The sequence below is a fragment of the Channa argus genome, chromosome 12 (genome assembly GCF_033026475.1).
Source record: "Channa argus isolate prfri chromosome 12, Channa argus male v1.0, whole genome shotgun sequence".
NCBI lineage: Eukaryota > Metazoa > Chordata > Actinopteri > Anabantiformes > Channidae > Channa > Channa argus.
In genome coordinates this window covers 18,356,404-18,374,698 of record NC_090208.1, presented here as the reverse complement: position 1 = coordinate 18,374,698, position 18,295 = coordinate 18,356,404, and the positions used below count along the sequence as shown (strand labels likewise).

At 38.4% G+C, this 18,295-nt stretch overlaps 1 protein-coding gene across 4 annotated transcripts in view; it reads left to right on the top strand.

Moving 5' to 3' along the window:
- The window catches only part of htr2cl1 (5-hydroxytryptamine (serotonin) receptor 2C, G protein-coupled-like 1), a 136,863-nt gene that overhangs the window by 57,753 nt on the left and 60,815 nt on the right, over positions 1-18,295 (top strand). For 3 of the 4 annotated variants that reach the window (XM_067525217.1, XM_067525215.1, XM_067525216.1), the window contains one exon: positions 9,450-9,574. The exons of the other annotated variant lie outside the window; for it this stretch is intronic. The gene's annotated coding sequence lies outside the window, so the exon portion shown is untranslated. The remainder of the gene's footprint in view (positions 1-9,449; positions 9,575-18,295) is intronic. 4 annotated transcript variants of the gene reach the window in all.

The window sequence follows — 18,295 nt, the reverse complement described above, 5'->3', positions numbered from 1 at the left end:
CACAGAACATTCTTATAGTCGTCTGGCTTATTCACATGGTTCTGAGCAAACTGTAGATGGGGAGTAATATCCTTCCTGTGACTAGTGGCTTCCTCCTTACAACTCAGCAATGAATACGATAACGGACTCTGAATATTGATCTTAACCATTAAAAGAGAGGCCTTTACTTTCCTACATGTAACCCTGAGGGTTCGTTAAACCTTCCAGACTATTACACACTCTGTGACCTCTGTTTGTTGACCACTTCTTGGGAGGATGACAATGGGGTGGAATGTCCCTTGTACGTGTTCTGCCTGATAGTCGTCCGGCAAAATCCAAACTCTTTGGTAACAAGAGTTACAAAAGCAAAAAGCCATTACATGCTTCTACAAATCTGTACTGTGAAGACTTTAGCAGTGAAGACCCAGGATTTTCTTTAAGTGAACAGTAGCATCACCTCCCAGACTCACATCTGACAGTTATCACATTCATTGAAGGACCTGAATTTATTTCCCCCTTGTAGAAAAGTTAATAATCCATGAGATTCACTTACTTTTGCCAATAACAAATACTTAAGATAAAAAAATAAAATAAAGTCAATGTCAAAGTTTACATTTGACTTTAATGGTACGATAACCTAACATAAAATAAATCCCTTTTGGATTTGTCTTCCCTGTTAGATCAGTGAACATTAGCCTTTTTTCTTCCATCAATGTTCCCATCTTACTCCGTACTCTAACAGACCACTATACCTACAGATTACATCCATATGGGCGGATTTTAGACTTCATTTTTTGTCCAGTCTCAGTTTTGAGTGATGGTTAAGGAAATGGAATTGCCTGTAGCTAAGGAGGAAGTAAGAGGTGCAGGTCATGGGCACGTTGATTTTCATGCAGGACACCCGAGAGTTTCTGCTTGGACAGAATATGAATTTTGCCGTACTTTGATCACAGCATCATTGTTAGTTGATTGTTCCCTTATAAATCGGTTTCAGCCATCTGAGTTTATCTCTCCATCACCCAGATACTGTAGGTGTTCCCCACAGCTTGAGAACCACTAATGCAGCCTTTGTTCGTATCCTAATGAAAAGCACGCTACCTATGGGTCATCATGCCTGCTCAGCCTGACCGACCCATTCAAATTGAGCCAGTATACAAAAGCAATTCTCAACAACACTTGTGTTGTGTTGTTTGTGTTCTGCCTGAACCTTCCTTCCTGATTTTACACTGATAGCTGCTACCAGCTGACCTTCAGGCATAGCAGAGGGCTAACAGGGCCGCACACACTACCAGATCATTATATATCATTTTTATTTGGTACTACTTGGTAACCACATACAGCAGATCCTTATGCAGCAGACACATTCTCTGGGTCTTGTGGAGCTCATTTGGTGAAAGAATGAACCACCCAACTCATTTTTCTTTGTATCCTGCTCAACTGCTGAACAGTGCTGAGCAGCTGCTGTTATCCCATGATGCCTCTCCACACTTCTTTTTACACTCAGCATTCGGCTCTGGCCTTCAAGAAAACAAACACAAAGGCATTTTTGGTGTGCATGTATGTGTGTGTGTTTGAACCACAGAGTCAATAATGTACTGTACAAGAATTTCAATGCCTCTATACTGTGCTGGAGCTGCCTGTTTAGGACATGTTTCTCTCTCGTTTTAGTCGTTCTCTCTGCCTGCTGCTCTCTTCCACTTTCCATTTCTTTCATTCTCTCTCTCTTTCACTCATACACAGAAACACACGCGTGCATACACACACACACACACACACACACACACGTATACACCCACATGTAGCATGCTTGAATGCCCTCTCTTCTGTCATCAACTGACTCATACAGTACAAGCACTTTGGACTTCATATTTATGCATATCTATAATTGCAGTTTTAGTCGCGCACACACAGACAGGTTAAAAGGGTGGAACAAGGGTCTGAGAGAATATTATCTGCACTGGTCAGGGCTCTAGCAGCTTGGCACAGGCTGGCACTCGAACACACACACAGTGGTGCTGGTCTAAAGGTTGTAACAGGCAGGTGTGACAGAGAATATTATCTGCTTTGGTCAATGCCCGGCAGCTTGACATGCAAGAACACACTCTGGCTCACACACGGCGTCTCAGCGCTAATGCAGGGCATTTTTTTTTTCATTATGATCCAGTTATTGGAGGCAATTACACTGTCATCCTGGTTTTTAATGGAGAAATAATGGACTTGGGGGAAGGCATGGGGACATGGAGACAGTCAGGTGGAAGAAAGACTACGACGAGGAGGGAAATAATGGGCTGACATAAAACGTCTTATTCATGCTGCATGGGATTCTAAACTTAACAAAGAGATGTGGGTGTTTGTGTATGAAGTCCAGACGGACATACATGTGTTTAACACTGGTTTAAACAGAAACAAACTGGTTCACACTCAAAATGTACAATGTTTTTTACGTTTTTGACTTGTGAATAGTCTTATTGCTGTAATGTAAAGAAAGGCAAAATTTTGGCCACCTCCATTCATTTTAAATGGGCTGGCCAGAACCTTAGAACCATCTCTTAATATAATGCACTCAACTCCACCACCTCAAGAATGAACACACAGTTGAATTATCACCTTTCTGACAGTTTAAACTTAAAAATTGAGAAATTATAACATAGTAAAAGTAGAATTCATAGCAGAGCTGCTGTATTGGACTGCAGGTGTACCTAATAAAGTGGCCAGTGAGTGTAAGTGAATGTTTTGATCCATTTTGGCACATTGTTATCTGTGAATCAGGGCCATTCAACTCCTTTGCTGTTTGTCCAAGCTGAGTCAAGGGTCCACAAAAAAAACAAAGCACAAACATCACTGAAGCACTTTTCAAGTCTAGAGGCAGATAAACAGATAGCATTTGATACTCATGACATGGATTTCTTTTTCCCCCTCCGGAATATTACTTTAGTATCCCTGAAGCCAAGCCAGGCTCATTGTCATTTTATATCCTCTATTATGAGTAGGTTAAGTTATGTGTTTATTGACCCCACATGCACAGCGAAATCATTGATCTTTTTGTCCTTTAGGCCACTACACATAATACTGAGCCCAGAGGGAACATTAAGGGTTTGTTATATTATAACAGTAGATCATAAAAATGATTATCTCAACTCTTAGTGGCCTTTTGCTCCATGGTACTTCTTGATGCACAACCCAACATCAGACCAGCATGTGTGTGGAATAGCACACACACAAGCTCTTTTTTTTAAATTACTACACCAGTAAAGACCTTTTTAGACAGTTAGTTTTTCAAAAGTTTTTTTAAGCCTTTCCAAGAAACACTGATAATAGTGATGTTTGTTAATTAAATGTTTTTCTCCTTCCTACATCTAAGTCTATTTATGTATATGGATCTATGTATATCAGTGATGACAACATGCCGTATACTTTTGCAATTCATATACAGTATATTTAACTGTGCACTGATTACCACTGTGACCTATGTTGGTCTATTTCCAAATCAGCGTAAAAATGACCAGGGTGATGAAGTCATCGAGGTTTTTAAACCACGTGAATGTAATTGCTCTTATTGGCACAGGTAGTGGCAGGTGATTAGTGGAGGCCGAGCTCAGCTGATGATGAAGCCGTTTCTAAAGATTCCTTTAAGTGCCTCATATTTATGTGGCTGTAAAACCAGAGTGAATTTTGCTTAGTTGCTGTTCCCATAAAGCAGTATAAATCGGGACTTGGCATTTCAGTGAGTCCTAAAATGCTCTGAGGTGCTTAATATCGATTTGTTTAGTGATTAAAGCGGAATGAGTTTATTGTAATATCTAAACTTGGACAGCTTTAACTCATGACTAAGCATTTTGCTCAAAATTGCAACATGTAAAAGATATGTCTAACACTGATTGGATGTGAATGCGATTTCATTTTGTTCGATAACCTGCTCTTAGATTAAATTATGAGTGTTTTTTATGCTGCTTTTAAGTTTCTCAAGAGGAAAATTTGATCTCTTAGGTAAAATGGGATGTTGCTATTGATTGCCAGTAAAAGTGAAGAATACTCCCTTTTTCTCGATTGTGCAGGCATATTGTTCCAACCACTATTATTTTTTCTTTGTGTACTGATGAACATGTCTTTGAAAATACTAGATGCCTGAAGACAGACTTCTATCAGCAGAAGCTACTTGAGTGGAAATAAAGTGTTTGCATGAATGATATGTGTGTGTGCGTGCGTGTGTGTGTGCGTGCCTGTGTGTGTTATATCACACTGTAGATTTGAAAGACAACTTTGCTGTTGGTCCAAGTGTACAATCAGTCAAAGAAAAGTATTTCTATAAATGGGTAGAAAGGCATGCATTGTGTGTGGGGGTCCCATCTGTTTTTCCGCCGCTCACTCTCTCCATCTCCTATAGTCTGTCTGCTCTTGGCTACAATCTATCTTCTCTACCATCTGATGCTGCACCACATCATTACAAATTGTACCAAACTGCATTTCCTTCTCTCTCCCTGACTTCGTGTCTTTTGCATTCCAGTCATTCTCTCCATCTTCTGCTTTGGTTTCCAGGCTTCCTCTTCTACTATGTCAACTGCAGCTCTGCAGTTTCCCCACATCTCCAATAAATGTGTCTAAAACCCTCTCTATAGCCAATTCATCTTAGGATTTTACTCTGCTTGTGCTCCATGTTTGTATGTTTGATGCTTTTGCAGAATAACATCTATAGTCAATGGTCGTAACAGTTACAAGTGGCTCTGTACAGCCCATCACAATATTGTTGATTTAATTGCCACTGTTGTCACAGAGGTATTTCAGAAAGATTTAATTATGCACAAACATTCCCTTGCTATACCTGGTTGGTTTAATATTCTTCTCTTCTGTAACATCTTTCACGCTGCCAATGTTGTTTTTATAGAAAGGGCTAAAAAGAAGATTTAGATAGAGATTTGTTTTGTTTATTCCTCAATACTTTGGTTGGTTGGCTGTTGGTTTTTCCACAGTGATTATTTCCAAAATAATATGATGGGGGGGCTGCAGACATTAGTAAAAAGAGCACCAAGCTCAAGTCCAGTACTTTAGTACAAAGTGACTGCATTCTGATTTGTATGTAATTGGCAAACCTACCAGACCTACCAAGGCAAATTTTTATTATTCCTTTACTTTCACAGAAGATATGTCTCAGAAAGATCCTGTATGTGACTTTGGATTTAAAATGAAACAAGTACTTCCCAATACATGCTCCTCTGGTCAGTGAAAATACACTTATATAAGAAAGCCACTAAAGATCACATGGACGCATCACAATGCCAGGGTTTTCAATTCAGTCCATGCTTTCAACTGCATTCGCGCACATTGATACAGTAACCTTGAGGAAAAAGCAAATGCGATTTGAATGCTCATTGTGATGGATTAGGTTTTCATAAGCAAGTTTCCAAGAGTGTATTTTTGTGCTGTACTGAAATATAAAGGGGTTAGGAATACAGAATACTGATGCGGACAAAACTGTCTAATGCTTTTTAAAACATGGAAAAAACACTAGCGTGGTCCATTTCCTGAAAGTCAAATGCTGCACCTTAATATGCAGGTTCTTTGAGTCAAATAAAACATCTGGCCTCTTATGTTAATGATTGTGACATATTATAAATTCAACTTTATTTCCCATAAGTATAAGGCAATAGGGCTGAAGGCCAAGTGTTTCTTTTTGACTTCAGACTAATTACATCTCAATCATTTTAAAAAACAAAATCAACCCGAGTTAGATCATTTACAGACTGAGATTTCTAACCCATGAGCTGTTACATCAGAGTCTGAGTGTGGCTTTTTGACATCTTATTTAACAGCTCTGAGGGTGATAAAGCTTTGCGGAAACACTTGTGTTGCCCAGTGGAAAGCACACAGTGTTTGCTTATTAATGCTTCATCCGAGCTTTAGATTGAGGAAAACTCCACTCCCATAAGCAGCCATGGATTTAACAGGAGAATGTAATTAGCGAATTAGCACACATTATTGTGTGCTATACTCTTTTTTTTAATTTTTTTATTTTATATGTATTAGCGGGTGGGTTGTACAGTGTACAACCCACCCAGGTGTGTTAGTGTCTGGGTGTTAAACAGGGTTTGTATTTCACTGGACAGATAAGGGTTAAAAAGTTTACTTGGAAATCTTCACTGAGAACTTCTTCGTTGCTGATGAATGTGAGAATGACGGGGGCAATATATTTTTCCTAACATCCACTGCTGTGCCATTGACCCTTCAGCTCCTTATATTGGCTGCTTTTGATTGTGCTTTCTTTTAATAATAGTGCAGGTCTGAGGTGACTGTCCTGGGGGATTTCAGCCGGGCTTTATTATTCGGCTTCACTGTTGCCTTCAACAATTAACTGAAAAAAAGTGAAAAAGGGGCTGGAGAAAAAGAGATGGCTGAAGAGAGAATCAATATAACGTATGTTGTTGGTTTTTTCAAGTCAGTACAGATATAGAGTTTTCCAGCTATATGGGACACACTTGAATGCTCTCAATCAAAGAAGAAAGTAGACAAACTCAGCTGTTAGTTTAGTTTTGGTGTGTCCGTGTGTGTGTGTGTGTGTGTGTGTGTGTGTGTGTTTGTGCTGTATGTTTATTATATCATTGTTTTATTCAAAAAGGCATGCAGGATGTTTTAGAATTTGATTTAGGTTAAGATTCTGCTTTAGAGCTTTTAAATGGTCAGCCAAAAGATCAAAATATAAAACAACTAAGTCTAAAAAATACTAAACTTTAGTTTTGTGAAGCTTTAAAGAATTTGTATCAGTTGTGAACTTTTTTTTAGAGCAACCTTTATTCTCGTTGAACAATACATATCACACATACTGTACATGCTCCAATTAAAAAGGTAGGTTGGGATTTGATGCTGCAACTTCTGCATCCAATCCTGTTGCTCTACCCATTGAGCTAACAGGCCACCACCAGGTGCAACATCCCCTAAAAATGTATTTCTTTGTTGATCCTCTGATTGTCCCACCAGCTTCAGCTTTATTGTACATTTTAATGCTAAGAAAATAAAAAAGAAATAAAAGAAGAGTTTACAAAGACACAAAAAGGGGACTTTTCATATTCAAAAGGTAATACTGAATTATTAATTATATGGCCAAAAACCATACAGTAACAATGATTTGGAATTCAAGTTTACATTTTGCACTTAAACCTACTAACTAAAGTGCTTGCTTGTGTTGAAATCAATCCACTTCACCCAGCTCTTTTTGTTCTCTGACAACCTCTGCCCAGTGCTTCAGGTAAATTATGTCAGTATCAAGTCTCACTTAAAAACATTTAAACGTAAATATCTCTGAACTGCAGACAGTGCTGAATGAGTCTCCCCTCCCCCCCTCATTAATACTAATTTGCAGCATAAAAACATTTTAAATTAAGTCGCATTATATATAATCTATATTGTTATGTGCATTAAAGGAATCTTTTTAAAGGCTTTAAAGTTATAAACTTTTTAGTGTCAAATCCATTTCTGAGCAGACCAACAGATAATATACATATAAAGATCCAAAAATGTGTGTCCAAATAGAATGACGTATAATGGAGCATTTTCTCTCAGTCACCATTTTTTGTGGCAGGTGATTGACAGTAGGTTGAGTGTGAAATAACAAGCACACTCATAAGAAAACATTCAACTCACAGATAATGAAGTAGCAATAAAGCCAGCACTATGACAAAACCAAATGAAGGCTTCATGTTTAGTGTGACTGATTACCTCAGTCTGTTTAGACTTTTTATCATACTCAGCAAGAATGGATGGCTGCAAATGGCTTTCTCCGAAAGAAGGAAAATGACTTGGAGATGTAAAAGAGAGAGTTTGGCAATTTAATTCAAACCCAGTCTGGCTCATTTTACCCAGACAGCCAACACATTTTTGGCCAATGTCAGTATTTTTATGTCAAAAGCTCTGAGGTAATGTGTTTGGATCAGCTCCGTCCACAGTCACTAGATTAGTGCATTTTGTAAGGTTCATGTATTTGGGGTTTCAGGGGTGTGACCAAACCATGAATAAAGAAAATGAAAATAAATCATAGTTTAAAAAAGATGATTTAATAGATCATAAAAATTATAAGTAATAAATACTTGGTCTTTTTCAGCAAATCATTTTTTTATGGTTTATACAAATAAATCTGATTGCTACTCAAATTACGTTGAAAGAAAATTTTATTAGTTAGCCCAACATAAATACATGCGTTATTAGAGTTATACTGTTAGGTAAACTCAAGCATAAATGTATTGCATTAAATAAGCATTTGTCTTCTTTTAATAAGGTCAAGTTAGCATAAAAGTGTAGTAGACCGGTTGTTTTAAAGGCATCTCCCCAGACCCCAGGCCATAATCCAGCTGTAACACAAAAACAAACAAAATCTTTGAACCAGAGAACAACTGCATAATATATAAGTACCGACTCACCAAAAGACATGACCAGCCAAAAAATAATTTATGTTGATGTATTATTATGACTTAACCACCTGTCAGCACATGAAATGGTTAAAATCAACTCCACCCTAAACAACGCTGATCTTTGACCCTTTTTATAACTTAGTGTGCATGTTTGCTTTAATTACAGAATCAGAAATGTTTAAAACACATTGGTCTTCTTAGTGGATTATTTCTTTCATACTTTAAGTAAAATGCAGATAATCTGCTTAGTACTTTTACTTGAGTAAAAGATTTGAAGTGGTACTTGTAGTGGAGAAAATATTAGGCCAATACTTGTTCTTTTACTTGAATAAAATCTATATATATTTTTTTCTAAGCTGTGGAACACAAATAAAAGCATAAAGACAAAAACACAAGTGTGTCACTGTAGCCTTATGCCCCACACTGCACCGGCCCTGCTACTGACCCTTGTTCTTCACAGCATTATTATAGTAAGACCACTGATTTCAGTGTTGTGGCTGATTGGTGTTTCTTTAAAGAAACACTTTCAAGTTTTTCACTGGCTTCCTAACACTTTACGATGCATGTTCAGGAAACTTTGCCAAACGGACTCAAAGCCTCATGAACAAAACCTCCATAACTAACTATTTAATGCACAGCTTATTGCCTACTAATTGGAAAGTAGCAGCCAGTTACTGCCGCCGCTAGTGCATTTTCATAGTGTGTAAATTAGGATAGATGACAGCTTTCATCAGCAAGCTGTTTTTCTCACATTTCCAGTGCTGATGTTAGGCATTTAGTTTGTGCTAATGGGTGATTGGGAGCGCACAAAGTACAGATGAGGCTGATGGAATTATTTATTATAATATTAAGTATAAACCAAAGCTTCAATTTTCATTTACACCTGATGAAGGCACCACATAAAATGGCAAGTATTTAAGTGTGAGGTCCACGCTGCTGTCCTCTGGGACATTAGATTGTATGTACTAACAGACTCTGGGCTATTTTAACTGAATACATGTGCATATATGTGATGTGACAATACTGGCATGCGCAAAAATCTTAATTTCACAAGCTGTTTGTTTTTTTTTTCAGACAAAAAGCACAAGTCAGATGTTTGAGATCTCATGTCTGAAGAATATACGTCCAACAGGTGCATGAGTGCCACAAGAGACTAAAACATCTGATTCATATCTAGATCCAAACAGCTTTCAGCACGGGTGAGTACTTCAGAACAGACACGTAGTCCTTTGGCGTAGATTTACATAGATTCAGTGGTTTGTGCAATATAAATTTAGTATAAAATATGTTCAAACACACACAGACAAGCACTCTGTCTGTCAGTAGGAAGTCCAGTGTCATATAATGAGACAATATAATAAGGCTCCTCCAAGCTCAGAGATACATGTTGAGTGCTGGATTCAGACGGGGAACATCAGCATTCAGTGTCTGTGACACCATCTGTCCCTGAGCAGGAAAACTCCCACATGACGACACACACACACACACACACACACACACACACACACACACACACACACACAGAGTCAAACAGTCAGACATACAGTATGTACAAACTCCCTCACATGTCCCCCCCCTTCACACACATACATCATACTTCACTCTGCAGTGTATGTTCAGTCTTACATAAATGCATTACCAAATCCAGCATTATGAACAAAGAATTTGCTCAGTAACATTAAACAGGTCTAATTAGTGCAACATTAGCTAAATGAATATAAAAACACATCTATGACATAGATATAATTGAGCATTAAAACAACAGTGAGAGTTGTCAAAAACAATCAGTTGTAAGTTTCTTGTTGCTTCTCTTTGTGCTCTGGCCTCTGTGCATATCCCTGTAGTGTGTTGCTGTGATTCATCATCTCCTGTCAGTATCCAATCACACACCATCTTCAAGCAACCACACTCCTGTAGAAAAACTTTTCCCAAGGCAAAGACACAGAGACCACCATGTTAGACACACCAGCTTGCTAACTCCAACGCCTGGGTTTCATATTCAGTTGTAACAATGTGTGCAAAACATCCCCATTAAATGTGCTGACAGCTGCCTTAACCATTATAATACATCAGCATGTGTTATGTGTTGATTATATTTAGAATTTTTATGTAACTAAGGCTGTCAGATAAATGTAGTCCAAAGTACAATATTTCCATTTGTAGGAATTGTGACTCTTCACTGAAACATGTTCACCTTTTAATCTAGTCCAGGTTAAAATGGAGAACTCTCTCTTTCCCATCCTCTCTACCTCCTGTTACCTCTTATTGGGTGATGAGACATAATATACTGGGTCCATCAGCCTGTGATGACGATGCTCCTGAACTGATTCAAACACACACACACACACACACACACACACACATACATGTTCTCTGTCAGGGAAGAGGAGGAAAGGTCATGTCTCTCAAGTTAATTAGTCTCTGCAGCCCTCTGGTATGGAAGAGCTTTCCACTTCTTGCTCCATGTCTTTCCTTTCTCGCTCACTCACTTCCTCTCTCTCTCTCTATCTGCCTTCTCCTCCCAACTCTCCTCCTTTGTTTCTTTCTCTCCACACTCTGCGACCAGAGCGTAGATGCCAGATTGCCTCTCTCAACATTTCTTTGCATGTGTTTATGTCCTGTCTTCTTGGTTTCCCTCTTGCTTTACAACATGTACATACACACTAACTGTATGTGTTCACTGTACAAATGGTCCTAAAGCCAGAGTCAGTTTATCTGGTGATGTCAGCAATAATGAAGTGAGTCTTTCTGATAACAAAGAGTGTGAGTAAGCAAACTGCCCCAAGGGACAAACACACACTCACAGATTACTTAGCTACATATTTATCAGTGTTTCATAAATCTACTTATTTACTTTCAGACATTTCATTTTGCTATCTTTTCACAGGGTAGCCAAAATTGAATAGCATTGGTTTATCTCACTTGTTTTTATTCAGTATGTACTTCATGTAGGTCCACAGCCAGAATTTCAGAAATACTGAATTCGTGTGTCATTTCCACACCTTGACATGTAAAGATTAATATTTAGAATATTCTATTAATAAAGTAATGCATCTAAATTAAAATATTGCCAGAACCCTAACAAAACCAATATGTTCATATGTGTTTATTTGAATACATTAATAAATATATCTTTTCACCTTCATTCAACTAATTCCAACATAACCTATTTGCAGTTCATGTTTTAATGACTCCTTACTCTGTAAGTTACTCTTTTCATATTCAAACACAATGACCTTAGTTTTGAGCTTTTACAGTACGTGGTTTTATTTCTGCCAAGTGCACATAATTCACCCATTTTTAAAATAATGGATGGTCCCTTACTATTATAGATATGTTTTACCCCTAACCCTCACTAAAATCTTTTTAGAGAACTACTTTACACCAGTGGCAACTGCTAGGTAAGGGGAGAGGTCTAAGAGGAGAATTGGTTCCGACTCACACAAAGGGCCTTACTATAACTGTAGAATGAGCTATAACGGTATCATTTTCAGTCGGTGGACAGGGTCTGAGGCCTGAGGCCATAAGACATACCTGCAATTCAAAGGCTTTTAATGCTGTGCAAGTGTTTTTTTTTATGTCTGTATCCCTCTGTGTTCTAAGCTAATTACTGTGTGAAGCCATCCATAGTGTTGATGTATTCATTGCACAGCATGTGGAGGCTTATGCTTAATTATTAGGGAGCTCCTGTGGCTTGGGCATATAGTTCAGTGGGGCTCTGCTGCTTTTTCTATTTTATTTTATTTCTGCACAATAAACAAATGTCTGGATTTAACCCTGAAAAAGTATTGTGTTTTTAAGATGGGCCCAGGCCAGTTCCTCCTTCTAACATTGTCAGTCATCTTCTACATCCATGCATGTCGTATGTCGCAAGTAGCCTTTGAGTTCCCAGTGGGAAGAGTAGCCAGTGCATTTTATTATCCTTTTAAGGCTAGTTATTTGGATTGCATTCAGTCTCTAATGCTGCAACTGTTGTTATTTAGTTTATCCAGGTCAGTTTTTTTATTATTATTCAGGTTGGGCTTTAACAATGCAAGTTTGGGAGTCAACATGTCCATGGTGCCTTCAGTTTGCAATCACAAGAACAGATGCATGTTCCTTCAGTGCCATTATGAGATTCTCCCATTTCTTTAAAGAGAACCATCACATGTGTAGCTGCACACAATTTGCAGTCAATCCCAGTTTCAGGGAGGACAGAACAGTAGCCTACTCATTTCTGACCGGGCTGCAAACCAAGTGCCATTATTCCTCATTAATTGGACTTTTGAAACATTGTTTCTGTTAATAAAGTAGGCAATTGGGTTTTAATTAGGATCTTGCTTATCCACATCAATTAGGCCTCTCAGGCTTTTTGACTTTGGAAAACACAGTTTTCAAGCCATCACTACAGTTCGGCTACATGCATGAACCCAGATTAGTTCTCCACACACTCACTGTATATTTAATGCAAATATCAGACATAAATCAGGTGTGTGACACATGTGAGATGTGGACATGTGTGGGCATCATGGACTTAAAGGCACAAATACATCCACTCACTGAATCCATTGAAAGCTATTAAAAACAGTTCAGTATGTACATCTTAGTCTTATTTTAGTCCTTATATGTTGAATGGACATGATGAAGTTTTCTAGTTTTGCAAACTGGCTTAAAGCCCATTAAGATATGTGAAAGCATGGACAAAACAGATTCCTAATAGCCAAATTGCTCAAACAAAAAATTAATTAACCAATAAATCACAGCTATAGCACAACATTGAAATGGAATGTCATTTCTGCTAACTTTGTCATCTGAGGTTACATTAAAATAACAGCTCTGCCAATTTTATATTAACTTTAAAGTATATTCATGCCCTTAGAAACCCCAGCTCTAAAACAAGGTCAATGTTGTTGTGCAAAGTTACTGTGAATTTACTTTTGAAGCTTTATTTAAACTTGAAGAAGAAGCCCTGTTTTCCAATTGAGTTTATAAGCATCAGTAAATAAGAGGAAGGAAAGAAGGTTAAGAATAAATAAATTAATCCCATTTTCCGCCCTATTTGCTGATTTTCTTGTTTTACCAGACTTCAGTTGGTTTCCCTGGCTAATAAATTGATCTGAAAATATCCTAAATTTGGACTTACCTTATCTGTAATATGATTAATTGTATAGGTATTTATCACAATTAACCCAACAATTGTGTTGCTGGGTGTATTAATTTTTCTATTCATTTGAGACAAAAAAAAACAACAACTCCACAGTGAAGCAATTAAACAACTAAATGCAATACAATGCTTGAAATCTATTCTGTATTTTACCCTGGGGGGCAGATTTGCTTCATGCATATTAAACTGTTTCATTCTAGCATAAAAGATCACTTGTGCTACTTCTAAAAGCTGCAAACAAAGGAAGCATGTTTAACCAGAGGACATGTTTTGTGCAAATTGCTGTCCATTACTGAATAAACTCCAAAGGAAGAACAGAAAAGTATTATCAGTGAAACCATAAGCGAGCTGACCACACTGAACAGAATACGCATCATTGATTCACACATACAAAACACGCCCACATGCACACACACAGACATACACACACAAAGGGCAACTTGTGGGCGAGCTTGCATAGATAAATTAAACACAATAATAGAAAGCAAACAATTTATGGCAAACATAGTTGCCACAAATTGCTGTTTCACTCGTTTACACACACATATGCACATTTTGACCACTCAGCTGTAGGACCAATAAACGTTACATCCACAGCTGTGTCTGTTGTAGCCAGTAATGTGTGTGTGTGTGTGTGTGTGTGTGTGTGTATGTGTGTGTGTTAACAAATATTCTCAGACACTCTCCCTGTTTCAGACATGTGGAAAATTAATGTGACCTCTCCCTACAGAGTGAATGAGGTACAACAGAGACATGCACGAGGTGATAATCAGCATAATGTTCATGTCCCCAACACACACACAGACACACCCACATCACAGAGGAACGACTAAGTAATAAAAACGCTCATTACAAATCAGTTTTCAGAGGAATCCATTAGTGCTGAAGATGGTCTTCCACTCTGAAGAGTCACAACTGCCCTTTACCTGCTCTCATCTGTCCCTCTGTCATCCTACATTTACATTCTCTAGACTCGTATCCAAAAGGATTTGTCCTATTGGTCATGCGAAATGATGTCATGAGGAATCGTATACATTTTCAGCAAAATTGGAAGAATGAAGCGAGACAGTCTCAAAATTATTATTGCCAATTGTAATCAGAATTGCTCAATTTCAGTGATATATTTTCCTGACACCCTGAAAAGGAAATGGCACATCTCCTGCGTGGATTTCATTCAGGTGGCAGCACAGTTTTCTTCTCAGCCATATTTGAATTATTAAGAAATCTGGCTTAAAATAACTGATGCTGGCTTACGAATTCCTGGCCGAAAATAAGCCTTTCCACCACAATAAGCTTGAAGTGGCAATTCAGTGGAGCCTTCAAACTCGAAGTATATTTCTCTCTTCTAAATGAACAATATCAGGTGGGTGGGTGTTGTTTACTTAAAGAAATTACATTGTCTTGATGCCATTGTTGCTGTGGCAGTTTCCTGAAAGTTTTCGGCTTAGTTCAAGTTCAATTTAAGCCTTGGTGGCTCATATTTTCTCTACTTTAATATTTTTATGTGCCCCTTTTTTCACATCTGAAAGTCACATCTCGAGGGCATGTGGTTTCAAACACATTGAAATCTCGTGCATATTAAAAATGTCCCAATACGATGCTAAGTATCGGATCCAGAAATTGTACAAAGGTATTGATATCAGCCAAAATGAAGCCGGTCCAATCCAAATCCTTTTTAGTCCTTTTATTTGAACAGATAAAGGGTCTAAGCAGTTTTTAACTATTGTTAGCTAATTGGTCTCAGTACGGATCTACTTGTTTTGACCGTTATGACAAAAAAGTTAAGCTGCATTGGTTTGCAAAGACAATGCAAAACAATGGATTTTCAAAACAAAACAACCAAGACACTAATGTGTCACCTAACAATTCCCATCTGACACATTTTTATTACTTGCAAGACACCGCAACTGAATGATATGGCTGTAAGCCCCCCAGCTCACCCCCACAGCTCTTTATTTGCAATGCTCTTGATTTTTATACCCTCATAAATCTTTTTCACTGCTTCTCCTTTGTCTTACCCCCTTCTCCTAACTTTTCCCCCTCACCATATCTTGGCATTTGATTGAATTAACTTCAAGTGCATGTCAGAAAAAGGCGAGTCAGCCTAATAATTTCATAGCCTAATAAAGTTTTAAACCCCAAACTCCCTTTTCTCCATTTCATTTCATGCCTTTCTTCCAAAGAGTGGTGGTTGACACAAAGAGAGAAGTACATAGACGTGACAAAATGGGAGCCTTCACCTTTAATTCACCTCCTCAATGTGCAGCAGCAGACACACACTCACTGCGTGCAGTGTAGGTGGCACTCAATGGCCCCAGTGACGTAAAGTTTTATTGTATCGGGTCCCATCACTAGTCACGTCAAAGATGAGAGGATGAGGTGATGACAAACGAGGAGAAGAAAGCAATGAATAACTTGTGACCTTGCTGTCTAAAGCTGCTGCTAAAATGGAAGAAGAACTGCAGCTGAAAAAAATAAAAATTAAAACTGCAGTTTCTATAGAAAGAAGCTTCAGTGTCAATTAAGAAGAAGTATTTGCCTCACAGATTGTCAAAAACTTTCCATCTGCAAATCTTAGCATTTCACGTAACATTTAACAATATGTACACACAATGTGCTCCACAGCACAGAATGTCCACCAACGAGTGTGTGTTTAGTTTATCCAACAAGACACTGGTGAGCTTTAGGCCTGTGGTTACAACTAGAGATAGAGAGGAGAACTAATCAGATAAGGTATGAATATCCTTCAAAGCTGAATGATTGCTGGTTATGGCTTAGGAGGGAAAACTTCAGAGTGCTTCATGGACTGACATTCACCCAAACGCTGTCATTGCATCCACAGATACTAGGATTTAGTACTGTGGTAGTGAAGGGAGAACTGCAGGTTGGGATTTTATGAGCCTGCTTCAGAGTTAAAACCCATGCATTCCCAACCCCGAGTACGGTGCAGCGAACATACTGCACAGAAAAAGCTTTGCACTTTGCACTTTGTGCAACGAGTGTCAAAAAGCTTCCATTAGCTTGTCCATTTTACACCGATGACATCAGATCATTCATTACTCGATCAACATTGGAATTTGGATGCCTGCAGATGCTGACAGTGACATCTTGCTTGTTCCCAAACACTAAAGTATCATAATTTGATGCTCAAAAGTTTTTTACAAAATTTTTGTTCATGCTTCTTTTCTGTTTGTTGCCCTCCCAGTGCTATTAAAAGGTTAGTCCATTGAAGAAATACATGAGTTCTCTGTAATTAGAAGCATTGTTGGCATAGTTGATAGATCTGCAAATTGGTAAAATATTTGTATTATTAATAATACAAAACACAATAAGGACTATTTATTTATCTATTTGTAGAAAAAGAACAATGTTTGTGTAAGTGAAAACTATGGTTAACTGCAAAAGCACAAATTCCTCTTACCAGCCTGCTACAACATTTACAGCCCTACTTACTATGCTGTTTGCTGTAAGATATTTTTTCTATGGGCAAAAGTTCGACTTAACCTTGTATTCAGAACAGAAAGTTTGCACAAAAGCATTTTTTTTAGGATGCTGTTTTGGAAACATTAACGGTGTAAGAAGCTCATGAATGTGACTCTTTTATGCAGCCGCTGCCCTAACAACTTTGTCAGTGAGGCAGATTAAGAGCTGAGAGCTGGCCGTGTGGCTGTAAATCTCCCCCGACAGCTCTGCCTGTTTTCCTTGGCTGACTGATTTGAAGCCAAATTGCAACAAACAAAAACCTGCAAGATTTTAGCTTTACTATGTAAAAGATGAGACAATAAAGCTGCCAGTGAAAAATGCACTGGACAGTGCCTGGAGGGACTTGCGATGACTCTACAAGGCATTGTGTCTTCCTGTGTGTGCATGTGTGTGTTTCTGAGCTTCTTTGTGTGAGGAAGACACATTCCGCAGTGCACAGAGAGAAAGTAAAAAAAAAGGGCCTTTGCCTTATACAGACATTGCAGCTTTCTCTGAGGTCACAATCAGAGCAGCACACATGAACAGAAAGGTCTCCTCATAGTTGTCTTGTCCTCCCAGCTGAACGGCCTTGGCTGTTTTTATCAAATTTTAATTCAACCCAGCTGACGTAAATGAGACACTGAGAATTTATGTTGAAAGTTCTTTTTCTTTCACACTTTCCATCTACTGTCTTTTTTTCTTTCTCTATGTTCATAACTAACAAAAGTTGTTCACAGTATGGATCCCGTTTCCATTGTTTCGACAGTCAATGGGGAAGACGCGTTCCATAATTTATGGCAATGACACATACAAGCTATACCCATTTATCCTACTTGAGCAGGATCATCTCTTCTCTTTCTCCCTCTTCTCTTGTCCTCCACTGCTCTTACTCTGCTTGAGCTGAATTTTTCAAAGACCTTGTCCTTTTGCATTATCACAAAAAAAGTCTTTGAGGATGAGAAGAAAGCGGAAAGAGTAGGAGGAGTATTGTGTGTGCATATTTACTGTATTGTATGAGCTTGTCCACATTGTGTGTGTGTGTGTGTGTGTGAGTGTGTGTGTGTGTGTGTAGGCAGCCCTCAAGAGAGTTTTACTCCGCGTTCTGACACAGCCCCTCCACTTTTAAACAGGAACATTATTGAGATTAAACAAAAGGACACGCAACACACTTTCTCCCTCTCATGCGCACTTACACACTTCCTTACTGACACTTTCTTGATGTGCCTGCCTCCTTTTATAAGAACTACTTATACCCAGTAAGGCTGACAAAACACCCATCCCTCCCCGGGGAGGAGCGGAGGAGAGGCAAGAGTGA